The sequence below is a fragment of the Alligator mississippiensis genome, chromosome 6, assembly GCF_030867095.1.
Source record: "Alligator mississippiensis isolate rAllMis1 chromosome 6, rAllMis1, whole genome shotgun sequence".
In the NCBI taxonomy this organism is placed as follows: domain Eukaryota; kingdom Metazoa; phylum Chordata; order Crocodylia; family Alligatoridae; genus Alligator; species Alligator mississippiensis.
Genome location: NC_081829.1, coordinates 28,019,048 through 28,044,962, shown reverse-complemented (window position 1 = coordinate 28,044,962; position 25,915 = coordinate 28,019,048). Strand labels below are relative to the sequence as shown.

The window sequence follows — 25,915 nt, the reverse complement described above, 5'->3', positions numbered from 1 at the left end:
GGGCCTTCCCTATCAAGCCGCCCCTTTCCTGGGGACTTCTGTGCCCACTTTGGGACTTCTTGGTTAAGCCACCTGTCTCTCGGGCCCACCGCACTGCTACCCCCTTTCTCCAGGGCTCACCGTACTACTAACCCCTCTCTCCAGGGTTTACCGCAGTACTATGCCCTTCTTCAGGGTTTACCGCAGTACCACGCCCTTCCTCAGGGGCTCACCATGCCCGCACTGGGACTTCTCAATAGTGTCCCCTCTCTGGGGCTTGCCACGCCCCCACTGGGGCTTCTCAATAACACCCCCTCTCTGGGGCTTGCCGTGCCCAACTTGGGCTCTCTGATAATGTTGCCCCCTTTCTGGGGCTCTCCGTGCCCACACTTGGGCTTCTCAAATGCCCCTCTTCGGGGCTGAGGGCACCCTGGGTGCTGCGCCCGCTGGCACTGGGATCCCCACACCACTGCGGGTCCCTTATGAGGCCTCCTCCAACCTCTAACAGCCTCACCCAAACCACCGGTGTAACAACAACACAAACTCAAGCCTCTTGGCTACAACTGAAACATAAGCCACCTGGCTGTAACAACACTGCTCTTGGAGCTGCTCCCCTTTACTTTGCTAGCGGTACCTCCAGTCAGGCTTCTCCTCGCATCATGGTTCCAGGAGCTCCTTTCTCTCTGGCTGCTGGCAGGGAACTACTCTGGACTCAGCTCCTGGGCTTTATAAGAGCCAGGCCTTGCTGCTTACAGCCAGCTGACCGCTGGCAGGTGTGGGTCGTTTGGTGACTCCCATTGCCCTGGCAACCACCAGGTGGGCTCCTTGTTCACTGCTAGAGCTTTTCCTCTAGCAGTTTCTCCTTTTTAGGAGCAGGGCACCTCAGTGCTCTGCGACAATCGTCAACACCCAGTTACTGTATAAGACAAGGGGGAGAATATGTCATTTACCAGCATAAACGGTACAGAATGTTGGCTCAGTTATGCTTCCGACAAACCCTGCAACTTAAGTAATGATCCTGAACATGTTAATTATGGCAAATCGGATATAGAGGCCAACCTAACTCAAACAGGATGGTGGTGGGTGTTACTACCCAACCACCTTGCCTAATTCTTTTAGGTGACGGTAAATCCAGTACCAACTGTTTTTGAGGCCAATTTTTTTTACGTCCAGTCAAATAGACCCCAATTGTTAATCTCAGAAATGGTGTATACTGCCCCACATATAGGGTTTAAGTTAGATTTTTGCTGACGCGATCACTGTAAGAGACGATTGCAAACCTTTTGTACCTTTGCTCACGAAGCGTGGCTTCACTGGGCCTCCACAATAACAGAACCTTGGAGGGCGCATAGGAATAAAAGAGACACTGGAAGCCCCCTGGGTGGCATAGGTACCGGATTAGGTGTAATGAATTCAGTTAATACAGAAATTATAATGAACAAGCTCTCACATGCCAATAAGCAATTGAGGGAGGTTGAGCGACCAATTACAACATCAACATCAGACATGGGACACCAGGTGGCCACTACTGCAGACTTACTACCTGTGTGGCACCAAATACGCCAATTGGAAGGACTACTAGTCATACGTGCTATGGAAAAGACAGAATGACACGGGGCTTGCTCTGTCATGTGGTCAAGCCCAAGTATGGATACAGATGGTAGTCAGTGGTATAAGAAGACAGAGGTATTCAGGGATTTGGGCAATTGATACTAGAAGTCACTACTGAGAAAGAATTAATATTAAGAAACTGGTGGGAGTTGGTACATTTTGAATATGATCACAAAAGAAATGCACTGTTGGCAACTGTTCACACAATCATTGATGCAAAAATTGAGACCATTTATCCGATCATAGGACTAGAAAGACGGGTAAAGTAATCATTATTTGTGCCAGATATAATAACCAGCTGGATTAAGCCACATAAACGGTCTGGCAATGGTAGTGTTCAAGAACAAATTTGTCTGGAGGGCATAAGCCATTGTTCCATCCAAGAAGGACAAGGTTACATATGTGAAGAAGTGCATCATCCCAGAAAGGATCCATGCTTAAACTCTATCAATAGATTCAAAGTGTGCCAGTTCATGATAAACCCAAATAATGAGTCAAGTACCGCTGTCTATTCAGTTAATGAACAATGCATCTGTATATGTACCTGGTGACAACATGTAATTGTAAATCATTGGTTCAGACTCAGTATATCTTGGCATAACAGAACATTTTGCATGTGCCACACCACTCACATCTTAGGATGTGATGTGGACTTTAAAATGCCATATATGTATAACCTGACAATAATTAGAAATTTTACAGTATATGAAAGGATTATACCAGTCACATTGGCATGGAATTGTCCATATTAAAACAATTAATTCTACACGATGGAATACAGGAAATATTGAATGCAAATGCTGAAAAGACTGAACAATTATACGGAAAGGTGATTCATAATAATAATATCACCCAAATTATGAATAATTTTGCCAAAAAAGCAAATCACCCATAGTGGGAGACATTGTCTGGGTGGAGTCCAACAGCCACTGGTATTCTAAATTTGATGCTTCATCCAATTGTTGTGGTCATGGCTTGTCAGGTATGTTTGGGACTGTTCGATATGATGACTCTGATTTGGATGTGTCAGTTAAGGAAGCAGATTGGGTACATTACAGTGTGGTTAAAAGGGCTAACCCCAAAATACAATTGGCTGAGTTGTTGAATGAAGGATATATGAAAGTGAATCGAGAAAATGTGTATGAAGACATGAATGCGGAGACCACCAGTATGTATGATAACATTTCACTGATACAAGTAATAGAGGGTTAGCAACAGTTTTCCTGTTTCCTGATTCCCCCTAGTTCATGCTGAGTTATAGTTTATCCATGTAACAAGTTGGAATCTGACAAGTAAATCTCCTCAATGAAGTCCTTATCCATAGTGAGGTGTGAGGTTGCCATAATGATTGGGCATGGTGTCTTCCGAGGAAGAAACAGAAACTATGACTCAGCCCCTCATATCTTCGTGTTGATACCCTGAAGATTACCCATATGAAAGGTATCAAGGAGGGGACTGTTGGAGGTGAAAATCAGGCCTGAGATTATGGCAGATGAGCCTAGGAACTTCACTTCATAAATCTACTGGATACAAAAAATCATGGACTAAATATAGACACTGGCTTTATGGCACATTGTAACCTGCCATCTGATAACCCCAGGTAATCTCTCTACATTTTACCAGCTACATTCTATCACTAGGTTAACATTCCCCCTTTGCCCTCAACCCTCACCTACCTGACTCATACCTGTTGTCTCCCATCACCTCTGATCCTCGCTGCCACATATTTGCATATTCACAGAGCTACATTTTGTATATTGACTTCTATTTCACCCAAGAGAAAACAAAACACCAGCTGACTCTCCCTAAGCCTGAAGAAGGGTGCTTGTGCCTGAAAGCTTGCAAGGAACAATTTTTTCAACTATTTAGTTGGTTTAATAAAAGATATCACATTTACCTAAAGAACCTTGTCTGCCTATATCCTTAGACCAACATGGCTACAACCAGCACCCCTGAAACATGGAAGATATGCTTTTGATTATGTCATTTGTTTTATTTTTATTTTTTAAAAGTTTTGGGAGAACTTTAAAAACAAAACAAAAAAACCCATTTTGCATCTAATAGTTAGAAAAGCAAAACCAGAAGTTTTGGCCCAAAATAGACTGAAGTAACCTATTAGATTTGCCTGCAGCTGTTCATTCACATGATTATTTTTTTCTATGATTCTGAAGTACCCACATCTAGAAATATGCTTTCATTAGAAAGCATTTTCTTAAGGCACTTGCAGAAATGCTGCATTGGCCACATTTACAACCAGGCATGTTTACTCTGTCAAAGCTCTCAGAGACAGATCAAGTTTCTGATGAGGAAACTCTTTAGCACGCTCAAGCCTCCTTCCCCCCGTTCCACTGTGGGATATGCTGCTGCAGGAGGAGGTGTTGACATAGCCAGCATCCATGGATAAACACTGCTAGATTTAAGGTGCAAACAGAAATGATAATTTTTGCCTGATCTGGTCCCTGAAAGCACTCTACAGCTGTGACCAAACAGAAGTATACAGCTGCAGAGCACTTTCAAAAGGCCCAGTCCCATGAGAATCTGAACCCTTGTTATATGAGGATCCAGATGAAGAATCTGCAAAATGGAGCACCTGCAGTTACTTGTGTCTGTCTCCACTCCCTTTCTCCCATCCCATTCTGAAAACAGTGCTGAAGCTAGGAGGGGGGAGGGGCATCACTAGGGGACACTGACTGCAGGCTCATAGACAGCAGCTGAATTCCCCAACCCCCAGGACCCAACAGTAAACTTCTGTTGGCTCTGGTGGATCACTGTAATTCATGATGCTTCAAGCAAAGCACCATGAGTTACAACAGGGAGCTGCTCTTCTATCTGCACCTTTACAGACCCTCTCACATCCCTACAATCACTTTTCTTGCCACTAAATTGACACTTTGGAAGGTACTCAGAAGCAGTGGCTATGGCAAGGGCGTGCAAGTGGGTTCTTTTACCCAGCTGTATCAACCCTGTAACTACTGGCCACACCAACACCTCCCCTTGCAGCAGTGACTCTTCCCTCCTGGCTAAGGGCACAAACCCTACCCATTATCCCTCTGTTGATGGCTTAAAGGTCCAATCAGTTCTTCCCTGGGGAACCTCTAACATCCTATAGTCCAACTATTTTTCCTTTTGACTTCTTCCAGTTTCAAAAATCTTTGTTGTGACATCTGTCCTTCTGTCTGAGACGGTTGTATACAGAACAAGTCAGGAAATGCAGATTTTTGGAGGATTTTTTGAGGAATATAGAGGAAATTGTCTGAATATCCCAGGAAAATTAAAAATGTCAGTGAAAAATCAAAATTCATCCTGGTATCTCATCACAGTTGTAGTTTCAATGCTAGATGATGCCTTTCTTATGAGCGAAGCTCCTGTGGAGAAAACTTACCTAAGGCAGGAGAGAGGTGGTGGGTTGCCACACTGGCAGCTGGCAGCAGCGAAAATGAAACCACGGTGGTGGGAGCTGCCGCAGTTCAAGATCAAAGGGAAAATCCATGGTGGAGCCAGGAGAAGCCGGGAATGGCTCCCGCGTGTGTTTGGGTGTATTTTGTAAAAGCATGCCAAGGGCGATTGGCCAGGCAGCCAACAAGCACCAGGATAAAAGGCCTGGCAGGAAGGAAGCCAGCGGGACCAGAATTGGTGTCCCCAACCGGCTCGGAGAGGTCAGAGAGGACCGAGGAGCCAACGACAGAGGAGACATGGTAGCTCGCTAGAGGGGGCACCACAGGAGGCAAGTTGGGCCAGCAAGGGCCCAATGAGTCACTTACAAGGCCAGTGTGGGCAGAGACCAGCAGCAGCAGTGACTAGGACACTGGCGGAGACAACAAAGCCAGATCCCGGACGCAGACGACGGGCAATAGGTACTGAACCCGGGGAGGAAGTAACCTGCCAAGGGGACCTGAAGCCTGGACAGAGTCAGGCACCCTGTGAACCAGGGGGGAGCACCAAAGGGCGGCGGTGGGCGCTCAGTGCCAGTACCATCTGTAGCCCACAGCCACAGCCCTTAAGCAAACTGAGTGTCAGTCAAAACACCAGCCCCGATGGATAACATCACGGTTGGTGTTAGGCAGGGTGTAGGGGAGGTGGAGCCCTGAGAAGCAATAGTCACAAGGACGACCAAGGGGGAGTACCAGGGGAGATGGGTCAAACATCTTCCTTTCACTAGAAGACCAATCACCATCAAAGATGTGGCAGGAGAGACCCCTGGGGCGCTGACCCAAGGCCGCTCCCAATAGCCTGCCCGTGCAACCCAGAAGGCAACGGCAAGGTTCGAAGGAGACCCAGACATGTGACACTTGGGTGGGGGACAGGCACGAAAACCTACAGCTCCCAAGTGAAAGTATTTCTCCCATAATGCAACCTGGTCTCCTCTCTTTGGTGAGATGAGGCAGGGCATCCTGACAGTTAGTTGCTTAATTGTGGTACTTCCTTATAGAATAACCTTGGTTGGGAGACCTGCTGGAAGAGAACAGGACCAGCATAAACTTCTGTGAGACAACAGAGAAGCATTTCAAAATCACAATGTCTTGATGGCCGGCTGTAATGTTTCAGATTTTAGAGGTTCAACTTTTCTGTAAAAATATGTTCTATGGAAAGCAAACCCTTTTATTTCATTTTGTTGAAAATCCTTATTTCTGTTGTGACAGGTTTGATAGCATATTTTTGATTAGCCTTAGCTGGATCCATTTCCCCCTGCTCCCAAATCACCCAGGGACATCATTTCACTAGAATAAAAGGTTTCCCTCCCACTTGCACACACTTTCTTGCATGGAGAGACTGGGCATGAGATTTAACTGTGTTGTTGTCATTTTACTTAAGACCTCAGCTATATCATTGTCTACTTTTAATATTTTGTTTACTTCTGTTACCTTGTTATCAGCCATCTTAGGCAATGTGGGAGTTCATAAATAAGTCAGAACAGAATTGGCATCTGAACTGGTATACAAAGTCTCTTGGTTATTGATTCCTGTAGATTTTAATATCCCACGGAACAATCCAATCTGCTTAACTCAACTGAAACAGTCATTTAATTTAACACCGCTCATTCATTACCTTGTACATTCTTAACAGCCACATGCTAAGTTAGCTATTTTTCACCATGTCTTGTTACATTTTTCTGTTCACCTCCTGTCATGGAACAGGCACCTTTACACTGTATTTGCTTGCAGTCAGGGACAAGACCTCACTACAATCTTCAACCAAATAAGCTCTCTCAATTAAAGCAGGGCCCAGTTAATCAGCTCCTTAAATCATGACACACTGGCTCAGATGAGACAAGATCCAGCACACTGCAATCAAAAGGCCCTTAACACGGGATAAATGATGCACCAAGTTGTAAATGTTGGTTTAAATGATACAACTAGTGGCTGCCCATAAGTTTAGGAATAGGCACAAGCCTATGCTAGTCAAAATATTTTCCATTTGCCACTAGAACTGTTAGGTGCTATATTTTTCTTTTCATAACAGCTTGTAAATGCATGGAATCATCAGCATTCCTGTCCCAGAGCAATGTGAACAAATTCCCTTTTCTTAGTCTCCATAGCTAAGAAGAGTTGCTTAGAAATAGATGTTAGCCAAGGTGAGGAATAATATGGCTCATCCCAGAGCTCTGGGCAATGGTATTTTGCTCTTAGACTCTAAATGACTTTATTGCAGCTCAGATTTTCATCATATTATCTCATATGGTAGTAACTGGCCCATTGCTCATTTTCACACTTTTGTCATTATTGCAAAGCATTGTTTTAATGGTGCCAATGTTAGTCACTCCAGAAAGAAAAAAGGATTATGGTAAGGTGCCCACTTACTCACTGCTTCCTCATTTAATCAGCCATTTACCAACACATTCTTCATTTAGAGAAATAAAGTCAATGGTAGGCAGAGCTCTCTCAGTACATTTAACTTCCCTGGCATGACACAGGTGGTAACACAGCTGAGATCAAACACTTGTGCCTTTCCTCCAGGGCCAGCTTGGCTATGGGAAAGCTGGCTTTCAATTAGAGATTTAAATATTTCTGGCAAGGGGTGAGCATGTCTTTTCTAGCTGGGATTTGTCTAGCTGTACCTTTCTTACTTAAAGAACATTCACCCTCTTGCTAACTTGCCATATTTTTAACCAGAGTTCAAAAAGCATGAGCCTAATTGATTCAATCTTTGCAGGTTAGTCTAACCTGCATAAATTGAACCATTTTGTAAGTGAATAGACTTTCACTTTTGATTCTGGAAGTGCTGCCACATGCCTGCAGCAGCTCAGGCTAGAAGCCAGGGGTGCTAGAATGAGTCCCCAGTTGGAGGGAACCTGAGTTGGGGGGTCATGGTCAGGCCCTGGCAGACCTGAGTAGGAAGGGGGAGGGGTTTAAACCCCCACCCTGGCCTGCAGGGACCCCAGCAAGGTTGTGCCTGGAGGGGAGAGGGGAAGCAGCCCCTTCCCCAGCCCCCTACCCTGCTCACTTGCTTGCTGCTTCAGCAGCAGGAGCAGGAACACAGCTAGATCCCAGTAGCCTAATCACAGAGCCCAACTCACTGCTGCCTCCTGCTGTGGCAGCACAGCCCAGGCTGGGGAGGCTCAGTGCCCACAATGAGTGTCCCACAGAAGCACGGGGGACTCCCCAGCGTGCTTGGCAGCAGACCCAGAGTGGACCAGAAGCACTCTGGTCCACTTCTAGGTCCACCGGGGAGCATGCTGGGGGGGTCCCCCCACATTCCGCCAACTCAGCAACTGGTGTCTCCTGGGTCTGGGGAGGGCACCCGGGGTCCCCCTGCAGCTGATCGCCGAGCTGGGGAGGTACCTCCAGCACGCTCCCTGGCAGACCCAGAAGTGGACCGGAAGTACTCTGACCCACTTCTGGGATCACCACCAAGCATGTGGAGGGTCCCCCGCACTCCTGTGGGATGCTCCACGCGCCCCAGTATTGCAGCGATCACGAGCTACGCCTGCTACCTCTAGGTATGAAGAAAAATGTTAATGCTGTGTCTACGTCCGAATTGCTGATTCTCTGAACCAGCATCGAATCTTCAGATTCGGATTTGGCCAAATTAAATCAGGGCGGCGATCTGAATCAATTAATTGAATCACTGTCCCTGATTCGGGCCAAATCCAAATCCAAATCGAATAGGGTCCACTTCGCACACCCCTAGTTAATACATCCTTTGGAGAGCCTCTGCTGAAAGGCTTATAAGGGGGTACAAAACATCCTGAAGTTTTGCTTGTGGGAGATGGAGATCATACCAGTCTCATTCCACTGTATGAAATAATATGTTTAATCTATTCATTTATTCTATATTAATATGTAACTATAAATATAAATTAAGTGGGGCCCTCACATCTCTAGAAAAGTTGGACATCCCCATTTCAGCAAGTCAGTTGACTTCATAGACTACTAGAAGTTTCATTTGTCTAATCCTGTAATCTACAGTTTAAGAAGAATTCCTGATTTAGGAAACCAGAATTAGGACAGACTACATAAGACACAAGCCTTCCTCACCAATGCTACTTTTTTTTTTTATAAAGGGAAGTAATATTCACTGCTGAGGGCAGAAGACTGGGGGGCATGACTTCTAAGTTTAATAGTGTGTTTTGGCACAGATTTCCCTTGTGAGTTTAAGGAAACTAGTTCATTAATGTAAAATCAGATTCAATGTCATATATTCTTAGAACTAATTATTGTTTGTCTCCAGACTCTCCCTAACCTCCATCCTATCAGATCCCACATTAAGCCCACTAGATGGCACTCTGACACTCTTAGCTCCCCTACTCCCCGCTTCCAACTTACACGTTGTTCTTTGCTTTGGGAGGCCCTTCTAGGCTCAAATGTTTTCACATCTTTGTGAACTGTGATTTCTAAAGAACTCAGAAGTCTGATTTTCAGTTTAAAGCCAAATGACAGGCAGCATTGCTCTTTGTATAAAGATCAGCAGCACTTGGCTGACAGGTAACACATTGATTTTTCAGACTCTATAACTAGCATTTAAAAAACACTACCCATTGAAGCCCTTTCAGATGCAGGCAAGCTTCTCATTCCCTAATGTCTTTGTTACGTTTTGGATTCCACAGATTGCTAATACATAAGTAACTGTCTAAATCAGTAGATGCCAGAGACTATTTGAGTAGTGCCCACAGCTCGGGAGTTCTTTGCCAGCAGAGGTTTGAGATACTGGGTCTGCAGATCCATTTAGATCAATATTAAATGTGCGGCTGTTTAATCTGTATTGCTGAATATTAGGTCTGATCCATCAGCCTTTCAGAGGCTACCTGTACAAACGGCCAGGATAGTTTTCCAAAGCACTTAGCATTGGTTTGACTGTTTCCACTGATATCAGTGGTGCTAGGAGTAGAAACCTACATCCTTGTAAGCATATGTAAGGCCAGCAAAGTACAGACCAAAAGCATTTTAAGGCTTTATTAAAGTGCAACCTAGTGGCATCACCTTAGAAAAAAAATGTAACTATGTAACATGATCTAGAGCAAGTTTGGCTAGTTAGGACTGTTCCTTTACGTCTTTCATTTTGGTAAAACTTGCACAAACCTTGGCCTTTCTCCAGATAAGGGGACAGGGTCATTACCTGCTTTAGAAAACTAATGAACACTGTTGATCACTGCTCCAGTCTCTCCCATGGCATTCATAACCTCCAGGACTCTCAGGGTAGATCCATACTGCTTCCATGCTGCTCCTGGGGATCTCAAGCATACACTTGCTCACAAACACACTCTTCACTTGTCAATGAGGAGAAACTAGACATGCTTTGAGGTACTTCCTTCTGCTCTTGAAATCTATCTCCAGCACATTTGTGAGTAGCACTGGGGTTCTGGCAAATCCTCAGCTCTACCACCTTTCAGCAACATTAAATTTGATTGGGGTCATACTCCTCGACCCTTAACCTCTTAGGGCATCTATATATGTGCTCTGGGGGCAATGGGAGAGCTTTAATTAGAACGGCTGCAAGAGCCACTCTAAAGTGCTTGGAGCATCTCATGTATCAGCATCCCCACACTTCAAAATGGTGGGGCCACTTTATCTAAAGCTCATTCAATAAGCTTTAGGTAAAGCACCCCCACCACCATTTCGAAGCATGGGGACACTGATACACAAGACACAGAGGCTGCTGGAGTGCGATAATTACCATGATCCAGCAGACTCAATAAATCAAGTTTGCTTCAATACACTGTCATTACAGCATATCAGAGTGGCCTCTGCACTTGTATAGGCACGCTTACAGTATTAAACAGTGCCTTGCTTAGGAATCAAGCAAATAATGGATTTCCAAATAAGTAAAGAGTGACAATCAGGCCAGTAAGTAGCACTGCACAAACATCACATTTGAGGGAATAGCACATCACTTGTTATGACAGGGGTGGCCAACTTGTGGCACACATGCCACAAGTGGCCCAGGCAGCCTTTTAATGTGAGCCATGGCAGATCAGGAAGAGGTAGGATGGGGAACAGAAAAGGCAACAGATCAGGCAGAGGAAGGAGATCAGAGTGGCCCTCAGAAAGGGTACAGGGCTTACCTTATGGCATACCTGCCAAGACTGTTGATATAAACAGAAGGAAGACTAGGGTACAGTGCAGGGTAATTTCCTGGTTAGATCAGGGAACATGTCTCATAACTCTTGGATTCTGTTTCATCTCTGCCACTGCCTTGAGGCAAAACCCTGTGTATATTACTTGACTTTCATCAGCCTCAGATATTATTAGATCCACTAGCCAATTGCCCATCAAGAATGACTGGGGGTGGGAGGGAGGGGGCTAGGATGGAGTGCCCCATGCTAACGCCCCATGCTAACGCCCCATGCTGCCACTGTTCTGCCTCTTGCAAGGAACTGTTTCCGTCAGCCAATCAGAGTGCGAATAAAGCATTATGGACAGACAGACAGACATAGGCTTTTATAATATTAGAATTTTACAGATGACCAGCTATCTCATAGGGTCATGTTGGATTTTAATGTTGGTGAAATGCTTTACTTCCAAAAAAAGCTTAGCTGTTTAATTTGCATTGCTGAATATTAGCATAGCAGCACTTGTGGGTGGTGTATAAAGCAAATTCCACATCCTCTCCAGGCCAGAATAAAGAAAGGTTGTTTAATAAAGAAGCTGTTCCTTCAGGGATTTTCCCGGGTAGCACATTTAACAGCGACTCCAACAGTATCACAGAAACTCTGCCCCCGGAGATCTTTGCCTGTCACTCCAGTTATTAAATCGCAGACTCTTTAGCTTCCTTTAGGTTTGCTTCTTAGCAAACAGGAAGAAAATGGCCATGTTCTAGAAATAGCCAATACACCTGGATGAAATAGCCAATGCACCTGGGGATGGCTGCTTGTCAACAGAAAAACAAAAAAGGCACTCAACAGCTTTGCTGTGAGTTGGACAAGGGGAGATGACTAATTCCAGAAGGATATGAAAAACATCATTGGTTAGCCCTCATCTAGACTAGACTGGGAACCATCTCCAGTCACTACACTACTGCACATCTCTAGCTTAAACAAGAGATGGCTACAATTGGTTTGGTGGCACTAACACCCATCTGACCTTGTGGGCAAGGCCTGAGATGAAGAGCACTGGCTGTCTCTCAAAGAGCCTAAACTCTCTGTGTGTGTGCAGATTAAAATAGATTCAAAGTGTGAAAAAGGAGCAATCTGCTTAAGCAACTCTGACAGTAACAATAATAATATATCACAGTCAGGCAAAGGGCTTCACAAAAGTGACCTAACACGTAAGCCAGGTAAAAGCATCACTGGCTTCACCCCTAAAAAGCAGACTCCCCTGTGGTGATTTACTAGCACCCTTGAACTCTGTGCTGTAGTTAGACCAACAAGGAAAGAACAATGCCATGTGCAACTGAAAAGGTAGTGAAACTTCAGGGAGACAGAATATAAAGTTAAGCTTGAATTAGTCAAGACTGAAAGTGACCCTACTCCTGCAAAGTTATAAGAAGCAAAACTATGTTTCCATTAACAATTCACTGAGAAAGAGTAGCCTGGTTCTGGGGCAGTTGGATCTCTGCTGAGCCAGAAGGAAAGGAAGTCATCTACTAAACAGCCATACCAAGTTCCTGCAACAGTTAGGTTTTCCTCATTCAAGTACTCATCCAAACAGACCTCTAGCATGTGAGACCTGACAGCATTCCTACACAAGGTGCTATCAATCATAAAATGGCACTTTTTTTTTTTAGTGAGGGGGGATGTGGGGGGGGTCTTAGGTAAGTCAGGGGAAGCTCCAGATCATCATTAAAAGAGACAAGACTTTGATGTAAAGTCATTAGGTGTTGTGAATACTGGAGCAGGATGAAACCTTGTTCTGCACCAAGGGCAACCTTTATAATCCCCACCAGTATGAAATATGCAGGCTATTACATTTACATACTGCCTTCACGTTCCAGCTGCTTCAGGAACAAGACAATAGTCCAAGGAGAATGTCTCTGCGTGCTTTCCTCTTGTTCTTTTGCATACCCTTGAGCTACACTTCTCTCCACCAAATGCCAAGCAAACTGGGCTTTCATCCTCCATGGCAGCATTGCTCCCAAAGGAAAGCGCATCAAAGCTGTCAGTCCAGCTCACACATCATCATTCACTCAGAAGTCGCTCCCTCCCCTCATCCACCTACCCCACAACAGATGAGCAATTTTGTCACATCTGTGTCAGCATCAGATACAAAATGGAAAATCTACAGCCAAAGCAACAGCTGCCACAGCTGCTGAATCCATTGGTAAAATAAGAAGGGAGGGGCAGAGGAGAAGACTATCTCAGCCCTCCCTCCCCCAACTCTATTATCCACTATTATTCATTATTTGTGTTCTGATAGTGCTCAGGAATCCTCACCCAAAAGCTGTGCTGGGTACTGTACACACAGATAACAGATAATAGGAGCCAGTGGCTGTGCCACTGTGCTTGCAATCTATATACAGTCAGTAATTAAAGGAAAAAAAGAGACTGGCATCTCCATTTCACATGTGGGGAACAGTGGCACAGAGACTGAACAATGTGATCAAGGTCACACAAATTAGTGGTAGAGCCTAGTAACTGAGCTGCCATCTCCCAAATTCCAGCCAGTGCCTTAACCATTGAATCAGCCTCTCTCATGGCATAAGTACTATGTCTTCCCAAGAAGAACTCATGGAAAGAGGCTATAGATTGTATAGAAAGGACAGGTAAGGGAAGAAAGGGGGGGGGGGGCTGCACTTTATGTCAGTGAGCAATACACATCAACCCTCATCAAGACAGAATCCGAGGTTGAGGAAGTAGAAGGATTGTGGGTTAGGCTACATGGGGGGCAAGGAGAAAGGGATTTGGTGGTAGGGGTCTGTTACAGACCCCCACACCAAGGGGAAGAAATAGATGCGGGGCTCCTGAGGCAACTCTCGGAGACCATAAAAGCTAAAGAGGCGGTAGTCATGGGGGACCTAAACTACCCAGACATCTGCTGGGAGACACAGACAGCAAGGTCCCATCGCTCACGCAGGTTTCTAACCTGTGTACAGGACCTCCACCTGACACAGGAGGTGCATGGTCCCACTAGGGGGAATGCCATACTGGATCTGGTATTGGCAACGGGAGATGACATGATAGGGGACCTCCAGATCGGTAGCTATCTGGGAGACAGTGATCACCTTATAATAGAATTCAACATAAGACGGCGAGTGGGTAAGGTAACTAGTAGGGTGAAAGTGCTAGACTTTAGGAAAGCTGATCTCAATGCACTCAGGCGATTAGTCAAGGAAGCACTGCAGAATAGGAGTTTTGATGGGATGGGTGCCCAAGAAGGGTGGCTGTGCGTAAAGGAAACGATCCTTCGGGCACAAAGCAAGACGATCCCCGAGTGAGGCAAAAGAGGGAAAGGGGCCAGGAGGCTTCCATGGCTGACCAGAGAAATCCAGGGCAGCCTAAGGGCCAAAAGGGGAGCACATAAAAAGTGGAAACGGAGTGAGATCACTAAAGATGAATATACCTCCTCTGCTCGTGCTTGTAGGGAGGCAGTTAGGCAGGCCAAAGCTACCATGGAGCTGAGGATGGCAACCCAAGTAAAGGACAACAAGAAATTGTTTTTTAGATATATTGGGAGTAAAAGGAAGGCCCAGGGAGGAATAGGACCGCTGCTAAATGGGCAGAAACAATTGGTGACAGATAGGGGGGACAAGGCTGAACTCCTCAACGAGTTCTTTGCCTCAGTGTTCCTAAGTGAGGGACACGACAAGTCTCTCACTGGGGTTGTAGAGAGGCAGCAGCAAGGCGCCAGACTTCCATACGTAGATCCTGAGGTGGTGCAGAGTCACTTGGAAGAACTGGATGCCTTTAAGTCGGCAGGCCCGGATGGGCTCCATCCGAGGGTGCTGAAGGCACTGGCCGACATCATTGCAGAGCCACTGGCGGGAATATTCGAATTCTCGTGGCGCACGGGCCAAGTCCCGGAGGACTGGAAAAGGGCTAACGTGGTCCCCATTTTCAAAAAGGGGAGGAAGGAGGACCCGGGCAACTATAGGCCAGTCAGTCTCACCTCCATCCTTGGTAAAGTATTTGAAAAAATTATCAAGGCTCACATTTGTGAGAGCCCGGCAGGGCAAATTATGCTGAGGGGAAACCAGCATGGGTTTGTGGCGGGCAGATCGTGCCTGACCAACCTAGTCTCTTTCTATGACCAGGTTACGAAACGCCTGGACACAGGAGGAGGGGTGGATGTCGTATACTTAGACTTCAGGAAGGCCTTCGATACGGTATCCCACCCCATACTGGTGAACAAGTTAAGAGGCTGTGATGTGGATGACTGCACAGTCCGGTGGGTGGCGAATTGGCTAGAGGGTCGCACCCAAAGAGTCGTGGTAGATGGGTCGGTCTCGACCTGGAAGGGTGTGGGCAGTGGGGTCCCGCAGGGTTCGGTCCTTGGACCGATACTCTTTAATGTCTTCATCAGCGACTTGGACGTGGGAGTGAAATGTACTCTGTCCAAGTTTGCAGATGACACAAAGCTATGGGGAGAAGTGGACACGCCGGAGGGCAGGGAACAGCTGCAGGCAGACCTGGATAGGTTGGACAAGTGGGCAGAAAACAACAGGATGCAGTTCAACAAGGAGAAATGCAAAGTGCTGCACCTAGGGAGGAAAAATGTCCAGCACACCTACAGCCTAGGGAATGACCTGCTGGGTGGCACAGAGGTGGAAAGGGATCTTGGAGTCCTAGTGGACTCCAAGATGAACATGAGCCGGCAGTGTGACGAAGCCATCAGAAAAGCCAATGGCACTTTATCGTGCATCAGCAGATGCATGACGAATAGGTCCAGGGAGGTGATACTTCCCCTCTATAGGGCGTTGGTCAGACCGCAGTTGGAGTACTGCGTGCAATTCTGGGCGCCACACTTCAAGAAGGATGCGGATAACCTGGAGAGGGTACAGCGAAGGGCAACTCGTATGGTCAAGGGCCTGCAGACCAAGCCCTACAAGGAGAGACTAGAGAAACTGGACCTTTTCAGCCTCCGCAAGAAAAGGTTGAGAGGCGACCTTGTGGCTGCCTATAAGTTCATCACGGGGGCACAGAAGGGAATTGGTGAGGATTTATTCACCAAGGCACCCCCGGGGGTTACAAGAAACAATGGCCACAAGCTAGTAGAGAGCAGATTTAGACTGGACATTAGGAAGAACTTCTTCACAGTTCGAGTGGCCAAGGTCTGGAACGGGCTCCCAAGGGAGGTGGTGCTCTCCCCTACCCTGGGGGTCTTCAAGAGGAGGTTAGATGAGTATCTAGCTGGGGTCATCTAGACCCAGCACTCTTTCCTGCTTATGCAGGGGGTCGGACTTGATGATCTATTGAGGTCCCTGCCGACCCTAACATCTATGAATCTATGAATCCATGAATCTATGGAAGGGAAGCCTGAGAGGGAAAAGCCTAGATCTGCAGTCTGTCCTAATAGCAATTGTGACCCCTCTAATGTAAAAGGTGAGCAGATGAGCAGCATCCAACTGTTATTTGCAATTAGATTTAGAATTCAGACATTTAGGGCTCCTGCTCTAACTCAGTACTTTTCGAAAAGCAACATTAGTTAGAGCCCCCCTGACCCAACTGACATTCGTCTGTTGAGTTGGCAGTGGGAGGGGGAGACTTGAGCCTGCCTGTGCTGGCCCAAGCTAGGAGGCAAGGGTGATCCCTCTGCCTCCAAAGAGGCTGCTGAACTGCCACTCTCCCCAGCCTGCCCCCCGCAGCTCTGGGGCTGCCAATGAGGAAAGGTAAGGGAGGGAACAGCAGGCAGCTGATGGTTGGGCTTTGCCTGGGTGGAACTGGAGAGGGGGAAGGCAGCATGGAATGGAGCCCCCACATCACTCCAGCTGGGATACTGGGGAGAGGTAGGCCAAGCTTGCAAAGTGAAGGGGAGCTCCCTTCCCCCACTCCCTGCCTGGGCCTCTTGACAGTGGCCAGCAGCTGCCAGCTCAGCTTAGTCTGGCAAGAGCTGGGGGAGGGGAGGGGGGGGAGAGAGGGAGGGAACACAGGGTGGAACAGAGCTCCATTGCCTTATGGACCTAGCCCAGCTCCCCCCATTATCCCAGCTGGGGTAGCTTTGGGGGACCTAGAAGGTGAGGGGGCTCCATTCCACCCCACCCTTTGCTCACCAGCTCTAGCCAGGTAAGCAGCTCCCTCCTGCTCCTTCCCCCTTCCTCTCCCCCTGCCCGTCCTTCCCCTGCTGATTGCCCCTAGCACCAACCCAGCCTGCAAAGTGGGAAAAATTAACCCTGGAGGCAACACAAGTCCCCTAAGGTCCTCAGTTTTAGAGCACCTTCAGCTAATACCTGATTTGACGAGGGCTAATTTTTCATTCAATCAGCCATTTTAAAAGCACCATGCATGTGTGCACTATACATGGTGGTATAGTGCTTTCAGTGCCCTGGTCACATAAAAAAATGTAACTTGTATAAACGCCCTAAAGTGGGACTGAAGGCAAAAGTTGTGCATGAAGAGTGATTGTTCCTTAAGGACATGATCCTTGAAGCAAAAAGGAAGTCCATTCTCATGCAGAGAAAAGGTAACAGAAGGACTGGGAAGCCCTCTTGGCTAAACAGGGAAATCACAATCCTCTTAAGAAAGAAGAAAAAGGCTTATAAACAATGAAAGCTTGGGGCAGGCCCCAAGAAGGACTATTCCATGAAGACCTGCATTTGCAGGGAACAGATAAGAAAGGCTAGAGTGGCAAAGGAACTTAGATTAGCAATGAGAAGCAAGGACAAGTCCTTCTTTAGGTATATAGGGAAGAGGAGGAAAACAAATGGGAGTGTGGGGCGATTGCTTAACAACTCAGGACAGCTGATTACAGGCACCCAGGAGAAAGCTGATCTCCTGAATGACTACTTCACCTTGGTCTTTCCCCAAGGGGAAATACATGCCAGGTAGAGTAGAGGATGAACACAGTAGGAATATTTGCCTTCCTACTATTGCTGTAGAATTGGTGTATGACCAATTAATAAAATTAGATATACAAGTCAGCAGGACCGGAAGATCATCCAAGAATGCTAAAGGAGCTGACTGAAGTCATTGTGGAACCCCTAGTGAAACTCTTCTACAACTTGTGGTGCTCTGGAGAAGTCCCTGAGGACTGGAAGAGGGCCAATGTTGTGCCCATCCACAAGAAGGACAGGAAGGAGAACCCAGGTAACTATACGCCTAACTTCCATCCTAAAGAAAATCCTAGGAAAGTTCATCAAGGAGTCTATCTGCAATAAGCTTGCAGAAGGTAAGATTCTGAATGACAGCCGGCATGGCTTCATTGGGGGCAGGTGTGGCCTTACCAACCTCATCTCCTTCTATGACCAGGTAACTCGCCACCTAGACATGAGAGACCAGGTTGACACTGTATACCTAGACTTGTCAGTGAGGCCCTAAGGGACCATGACCACAGGGAGAGGGAAGTTCAAGAAGAGTGGTTGCTCCTCAAGGGAGCGATCCTCAATGCACAAACTAAGTCTATTCCATCTCGGAGGAAAGGCAGCAAGAGGGCACAGCAGCCCCCCTGGCTCTCCAGGGACCTAGCAGACCACCTGAGGCTAAAAAGAAAGGCCTACAAAGGATGGAAGATGGGAGTCACCTCCAAGGAGGATTATTCTGCACTGGTCCGGTCCTGTAGGGAGCAGACCAGGAAAGTCAAGGCTGCAACTGAACTCCAACTAGCTTTGAGCATCAAGGACAATAAAAAGTCCTTTTTCAAATATGTGGGGAGCTGGAGTAAAAGCAGGGGCAACGTTGGACCCCTGCTGAACCAGATGGGGCAACTGACAACTGACGCCCAGGAAAAAGCCAACTTATTAAATAGGTACTTTGTGTCGGTCTTTCATCAGCCCCATGGGACGCCCGTGCCCGCTACGGGACAGGGAAGTCCAGATGAGAGTGATCCCCTGCCCTCCATTGATGCTGACTTCGTGAAGGAATATCTTGAGAAGCTGGATACCTTCAAGTCAGCCGGCCCTGACAATCTTCACCCCAGGGTACTCAAGGAGCTGGCGAGCATCATAGCCCAGCCTCTAGCGCGGATCTTTGAAAACTCTTGGCGCTCTGGTGTAGTGCCCAAAGACTGGAAGAAGGCCAATGTGATGCCTATCTTCAAGAAAGGGAGGAAAGTGGATCCGGCTAACTATAGGCCCGTTAGCCTGACTTCTATCCCGGGGAAGATCTTAGAAAAGTTTATCAAAGAGGCCATCCTTAATGGACTGGCCGACGCCAACATCTTAAGGGATAGCCAGCATGGGTTTGTTGCGGGTAGGTCTTGCTTGACCAATCTCATTTCCTTCTATGACCAGGTGACCTATCACCTGGACAAGGGAGAAGAGATAGATGTCATATATCTTGACTTCAAAAAAGCCTTTGACCTGGTTTCCCATAATCACCTCTTAGAGAAACTGGCCAATTGTCGCCTTGGGTCCTCCACGATCCACTGGCTGGAAAACTGGCTCCGGGGTCCGACCCAGAGGGTAGTAATTGATGGAAGTCACTCATCGTGGTGTCCTGTGACCAGTGGTGTCCCCCAAGGCTCTGTCCTTGGACCCATACTGTTCAACATCTTCATTAATGATGTGGACACTGGAGTCAGAAGCGGACTGGCCAAGTTCGCTGATGACACCAAACTTTGGGGAAAAGCATCCACACCAGAAGACAGGCGGGTGATCCAGGCTGACCTGGACAGGCTCAGCAAGTGGGCGGACGAGAATCTGATGGTGTTCAACGCCGATAAATGCAAGGTTCTCCACCTTGGGAAGAAAAACCCGCAGCATCCTTATAGGCTCGGCAGTGCTATGTTGGCCAACACTATGCAAGAAAGAGACTTGGGGGTCATCATTGCCCACAAGATGAACATGAGCCTGCAGTGCGATGCTGCGGCTAGTAAAGCAACCAAAACACTGGCTTGCATCCATAGATGCTTCTCAAGCAAATCCCGGGACGTCATTGTCCCCTTGTACTCGGCCTTAGTGAGGCCGCAGCTGGAGTACTGCGTCCAGTTTTGGGCTCCACAATTCAAAAAGGATGTGGAGAAGCTTGAGAGAGTCCAGAGAAGAGCCACGCGCATGATCAGAGCTCAGGGAAGCAGACCCTACGATGACAGGCTGAGAGCCCTGGGGCTCTTTAGCCTGGAAAAGCTCAGGCTCAGGGGTGATCTGATGGCCACCTATAAGTTTATCAGGGATGACCACCAGTATCTGGGGGAACATTTGTTCACCAGAGTGCCCCAAGGGATGACAACTAGGTTGAATGGTCATAAACTACTACAAGACCGTTTCAGGCTGGACATAAAGAAGAATTTCTTTACTGTCCGAGCCCCCAAGGTCTGGAACAGCCTGCCACCGGAGGTGGTTCAAGCGCCCACATTGAACACCTTCAAGAGCAAACTGGATGCTCATCTTGCTGGGATCCTATAAACCCGGCTGACTTCCTGCCCTTTGGGCAGGGGGCTGGACTCGATGATCTTCCGAGGTCCTTTCCAGCCCTAATGTCTATGAAATCTATGAAACTTCCAAAAGGCCTTTGATCTAGTATTCCACAATGTCCTCACAAGAAAATTGGAGGATTGTGGGCTTAACTCCAAGACAGTCAGGTGAGTGAGAAACTGGCGGCAGGATAGGACCCAGAGAGTCATAGTGAACAGATCGGTGTTATCCTGGTGAGAAGTGGGCAGCGGTGTCCTGCAGGGGTCAGTGCTCGGTCCAGTACTTTTCAACATCTTTATTAACGATTTGGATGTGGGGGTGAAAAGCTCACTGGCCAAGTTCACGGATGACACCAAGTTATGGGGAAGTGTGGTCATGCTTGAAGATAAGCTACAGTTACAGGCAGACCTAGACAGGTGAGCAAGTTGGCAGATCAGAACCTGATGAAGTTCAACAGTGAGAAAGGTAAAGTGCTCTACTTCGGGAAGAGCAACCCCCAACACACTTACAGGCTTGGGCTTAGCAGCACCAAACTGACTAGCACCATGAATGAAAGGGATCTAGGGGTAATAATAGACCACAGTATGAATATGAGCCAGCAGTGTGATGCTGTAGCCAGCAAGGCAAACAATACTCTGGCATGTATCAATTGATACATCTCCAGCAAAACCAAGGAGGTGATTCTTCCACTCTACTTGGCACTGGTAAGACCACAGCTGGAGTACTGTTTCCAGTTCTGGGCACCACACTTCAACAAGGACGTGGACAAGCTTGAGCGAGTCCAAAGAACAGGCACCCGTATGGTCAGAGTCTTACACGGCAAGCCATACAAGGACAGGCCGAGGGATCTGGGACTCTTCAGCCTGAGGAAAAGGCGGCTATGAGGTGGCCTGGTAGCAGCTTACCACTACGCTAGGGGAGTACATCAAGGGCTCGGTGAGCAACTGTTTACCAGGGCACCCAAGGGGAAAACAAGGAGTAATGGCCACAGACACCTGGAAGATCAATTCAGGCTCAACATTAGAAAAAACTTCTTCACAGTTAAGATGGCCAGACTGTGGAATAAGATCCCTCCAGAGGTGGTGTAAAAACCTACCCTGGAAATATTCAAGAGGAGACTAGACAGTCACCTTGTTTGGGTCACCTGACCCCCAGTTATCCTTCCTGCTTGGTGCAGGGGGATGAACCTGATGATCTTCCAAGGTCCCTTCTGGCCTTACAATCTATGAATCTATAAAATGTTTAACATTTAGCTTTAGTGTCATGTTGCCTTATTACAGGCATTATTTCTCTCTCTTTGGCTTCTGCTGCTATGGCAGCTCCTTAACTTCACTTGGCATCTTTAACCAATACTGTCACAGAGCCTGAACCATTGCTCAAGGATTTCTTGGGGTACCAGGTAAGAAGTAAATGGGGACTCATACAAGTCACTCACACAAAATCAGTGTGCATGTGGCTTTTTTGCAGTTATTTCTCCTCCATACTCTGCTCCATAATCCCAGCTATTTCCTTCTAATACCCTCTGGGGTTCTCCAGTTTTCTCTGCCCAGGCTTCTACTCTTCTTCAACCATATTATGCATGAAGGACAAATGCTATCAGCATGGCACTGAACAAAAATCCTTGACCTACCCGAGTCTGGCAAAGATCCACAATCGGCAGTAAACTATCAACCAATCTCCCTACTGAGTGTCTGCTACAAGACACTTAAGAGACTAGTTCTGCAACATATTTCTCCAGTAACTGATTCTTCCCTAAGCCCAGACCAAGCTGGATTCTGCCATTGCTGGAGCAATTGCAATCAAGTTCTAGCCTTAACCACCTTCATTAAAAATGGCTTTCAGAAAAACCTGAAGTCTGCTGTTGTCTTCCTTGATTTAACACAAGCATATGACACTATCCTGTATACCAGTCTTCTGGTGAAAATATTAGGAATTCTGCCACACTGGGCATCTAGTTAAACTATCACTACATGGTCAACACCTAAGAGTCCACCTGTCCAACCGAACTAGCTCTTGGAGACATCAAACCAATGGCCTCCCTCAGGGATCAGTACTGGCCTCTCCTTTTCAACCTGTACATTAATGACCTGCCTGCAACTGGCTCACAAAAAATTGTTTGTACTGATAACAGTGCCTTTGCTACCTAAGCTCATGACTTTTCAAATGTGGAATTCATACTTCATGGAGACATGAGACTGATGTCAGAGTACTACCTAAAATGGCAACTCAAACCAAATACATCAAAGATTGTCTCAAGTGTTTTCCATTTGCATAATGCCAGCGCTAATCATGAACTCACTATCAACTTAAAACAGGGGTGGGCCTCGCCTCCTGCTTCCCTGCAGAGTCCAGCATGGGGCTTCCCTGCTGAGAGTGTGGAGCTGCAGAAGCGTGGTGTGGAGCCCCTGTGATAGAAGTGGCTGAGCAGGCTGCACGGGGGTCCACTCCTCACTCCCAGTGCAGCACTGGCCGTTTCTATCCCTGGGGCTCCATGCCTGCAGCTCCACTCTCACAGCGGGGAAGACCTGCGCTGGAGTCCATGAGGAAGTAAGGGGCTGAGCTCCCTCCACTTCTGGCAGAGTGCAGGGACCTGAGCAGCAGGAAGCAGGGGAAGCAGATGTCTCCAGTGCAGGACTTCCCCCGCTGCAAGTACTGGAGCTGCAGGCATATGGTGTGGAGCCGGGGGCAGGATCCGCTCCCTCCCCCCACGCAGCACTGGCCAGATCTGCACCTCACCGAGCACCTGCATCAGGCACAAGCACCCTGACCTCCCTGCCTGCTGCTGCTCCAGCAGCATAGGCTGCATGCCATGGAGGGAGTGTGTAGAAGGTTCCTACACTCCTCCACCCTCACACCCATACCACTGCCACTGCCCCTCTGGGTGCAGGCTCCGCACTACGTTCCTGGTTCCGTCCAGCTGCAACTCCACCCCTCCCACCAGCCCCTCCACTTCCCTACCTGCTGCCCTGAGCCAGCCAGTTTTGGCTGCAGCAGGAGCCTTGCCCAAAAGATGCTGGCTGGGCAGAGCCCTTCCACTGGGTGGGGTGCAATTCGTTGCGGGCTCCGGTGCGCTGGATGAAAGTGCCTGGTGGGCCAGATGCGGCCCGTGGGCCATATTTTGCCCACCCTGACTTAAACAGTCAGCCTCTCAAATTTGAAATCCACCCAGTTTATCTTGGAGTTGTCCATGACTGGACTTTAACTTATAAATCACATCTCCAGAAAACTGCTTTAAAAATCAAAACAAAGAATACCCTACTGGCCAAACTTGCAGGCTCTACTTGGGATACCAATGCCTCCATGCAGACAAGGCTCATTGGGTAAATGTGGTATCTTTTATTAGACAAACTAAATAGTTGGAAAAACTATTCTTTGCAAGCTTTGGGGCACAAACACCCTTCTTCAGGCATATTGAGAGTCTGCTGGCAAATTGTGAGCTCTCCTGGGTAGAACAGAAGCCAAAATGCAAAATGCAGGTCTGTAAAAATCCAAATGCTTGGCACTAAGGATCAACCAACAACCCTAATGCCTCCATGCTACATTCATCTGCTCTCGCACTGTGTTATTCAGTTGCAGAATACTGTGCCTCTGTATAGTCTGGTTCATCACACAGCAGACTAGTAGATATCAAACTGCTTGCTACAACGCATCTTGTGTCAGGTATGGTTCATGGTTACCAACGCTCAGTAACATTGCTCCCCCTCATCTCCACCACACAAATGCTGAAGTAACTTACCAGCCAGACTCTGTGATAATCAGGGATCCGAGTCTTCTGTTTCCCATGGAAAATGGATTTTCCCTCTTTCCCATGAAAAAGATGAATTTCCCATTTTAACAGAGAAACGTGGATTTTTCCACTCTGCCAACCTGCTAGAGAGCTCTTTGTAAGAGTGCCAGCTTTCAAGGGGCTGGGGGGAGTGAGAAGATGGCGGTCAGGAAGGGGGTACCATGTGCATGTACGTGCTCACCAGGGATCCAGGGATTAAAAAAATTGCAAACTCTCTGACCAAAACCCCCAAATCTGTTATTAAAATTAAAAGCCCCCTGCAGCACCCCCCAACCCTGCTGGTGCCTCTCACTGCCCTAAAAGCCTCCCCCCCCAATATTGCTGGTGCCTCTCACTGCCCCCAAAGGCCGCCCCCCAGCCCTGCTGGTGACTCTTACTGCCTCCAACCCTGCCCAGCCCTGCTGATGCCTCTCACTGACCCCACAACAGCCCCTCTGCCCTACTCGTGCCTCTTGCCCCCCACCCACAGCCCTTGCCCCCCAGCCCTGCCAGAGGGGCCCCCAGCTGCCAGGGCTATGGGACCAGGGCCCCAAGTCTGCAGCTCCCTGCCCCCAACAGCAGGCAGCTGCAACAGAAGCAGCATAGAGCCAGCTCCCCCACTGCTGCTGCCTGCTCAGGTGGAGCTGGGGCTGGGGCCAGCTCCTGGCTCCCCCCAAGGCCTGCCAGTGCCCCCAGCCATGAACTGCAAGCCCCCAGCCCTGCCAGAGGGGCCCCCAGCTCCCTGCAAGCCCCACTTACTTCACAGGCTCCAGGAGAAAAGTGAGGCTGAGCTGAGCTGAGCTGAGTGGAGCCATCCATGGCTGACTGAGAGTCTCAGGCCCTGCCCTCCCCCTCTGGGCAGGGCTGGGGTTTCCCACCCTGTTTGCAAACAACTTTTGAAGGCTGAAGCTCAGCCAGTCTGCAGAGCTGTTTGCAAAAGTAGGGAATCTGCGGGTTTCTCTACTAAAAGGAGAAATCCACGTTTTCTCTGATAAAAAGGGGAAATCCATGTTTTTTTCTGCTTTTTCCATGGGAAACAGAAAACCCTGATCCCTGGTACTCACATATGCACATGGCTGCCAAGCAGCTTAGAAAGCAGCTCCCACAGGTAAGTCGGAAGGAGGGGAGGGGGCCAGGAATTGAAGCCCCCATACAGAGTGAGGGAAGAAGGGAGGGAGTGGGAGTGGGGCTGGGGCTGCTGCTGCCCAGCTGGGTAGTGAGTGGGTCTTGGGGCCTGAGGCTGGAATGCGCGGCTACAGGGTCCCAGTGGGGAGGAGGATGGAACCTCAGGCAGCTCATCCAGGAATCGGGGGTGGCTGGCTCCCTGCTGCTGTGTATGCTCCCAGGGAGGTATGGGGGTATGTGATTCCCAGATCTGTGTGTGGAGTGGGAGCAGGCTGCCAGCTGTGGGCTTGTCCTCCCATGTGGCCTCTGCAGTCCAGAGGGCAGGCCAGGTGGGGAAGTTCCTTGCCATTGCAAGTCCTGCACTGCTCTGTTGAGGTGCCCTCTGCCTGCCCAGCAGCAGTGTGGGTGGCAACATGGAACTGTGCCCCCCTGCTGCTGCTCTGCAAGCACTGGGTGTTTCTCAAGAGCGGCAGAGCTCACAGCTGCAGCAATGGGCTTCACCACCTGGCCTCGCTCTGCCCTGCTGCACTGGGTCCCACCCACTGGGCTGCCGAGACC

General features: G+C 48.2%; 1 long non-coding RNA gene across 2 annotated transcripts; it reads right to left on the bottom strand.

Moving 5' to 3' along the window:
* Positions 1 to 1,368: 1,368 nt before the first annotated feature.
* On the bottom strand, positions 1,369 to 25,125 carry LOC132251251 (uncharacterized). 2 transcript variants are annotated; one of them, XR_009463205.1, is made up of 3 exons: positions 24,992 to 25,125; positions 24,203 to 24,374; positions 1,369 to 3,113 (listed from the first exon to the last, which is right to left on the bottom strand). It is a non-coding gene; the product is annotated as an uncharacterized LOC132251251 (long non-coding RNA). The 2 variants fall into 2 exon arrangements; XR_009463206.1 differs by having other exon boundaries at positions 24,203 to 24,267.
* Between the last annotated feature and the right edge of the window lie 790 nt (positions 25,126 to 25,915).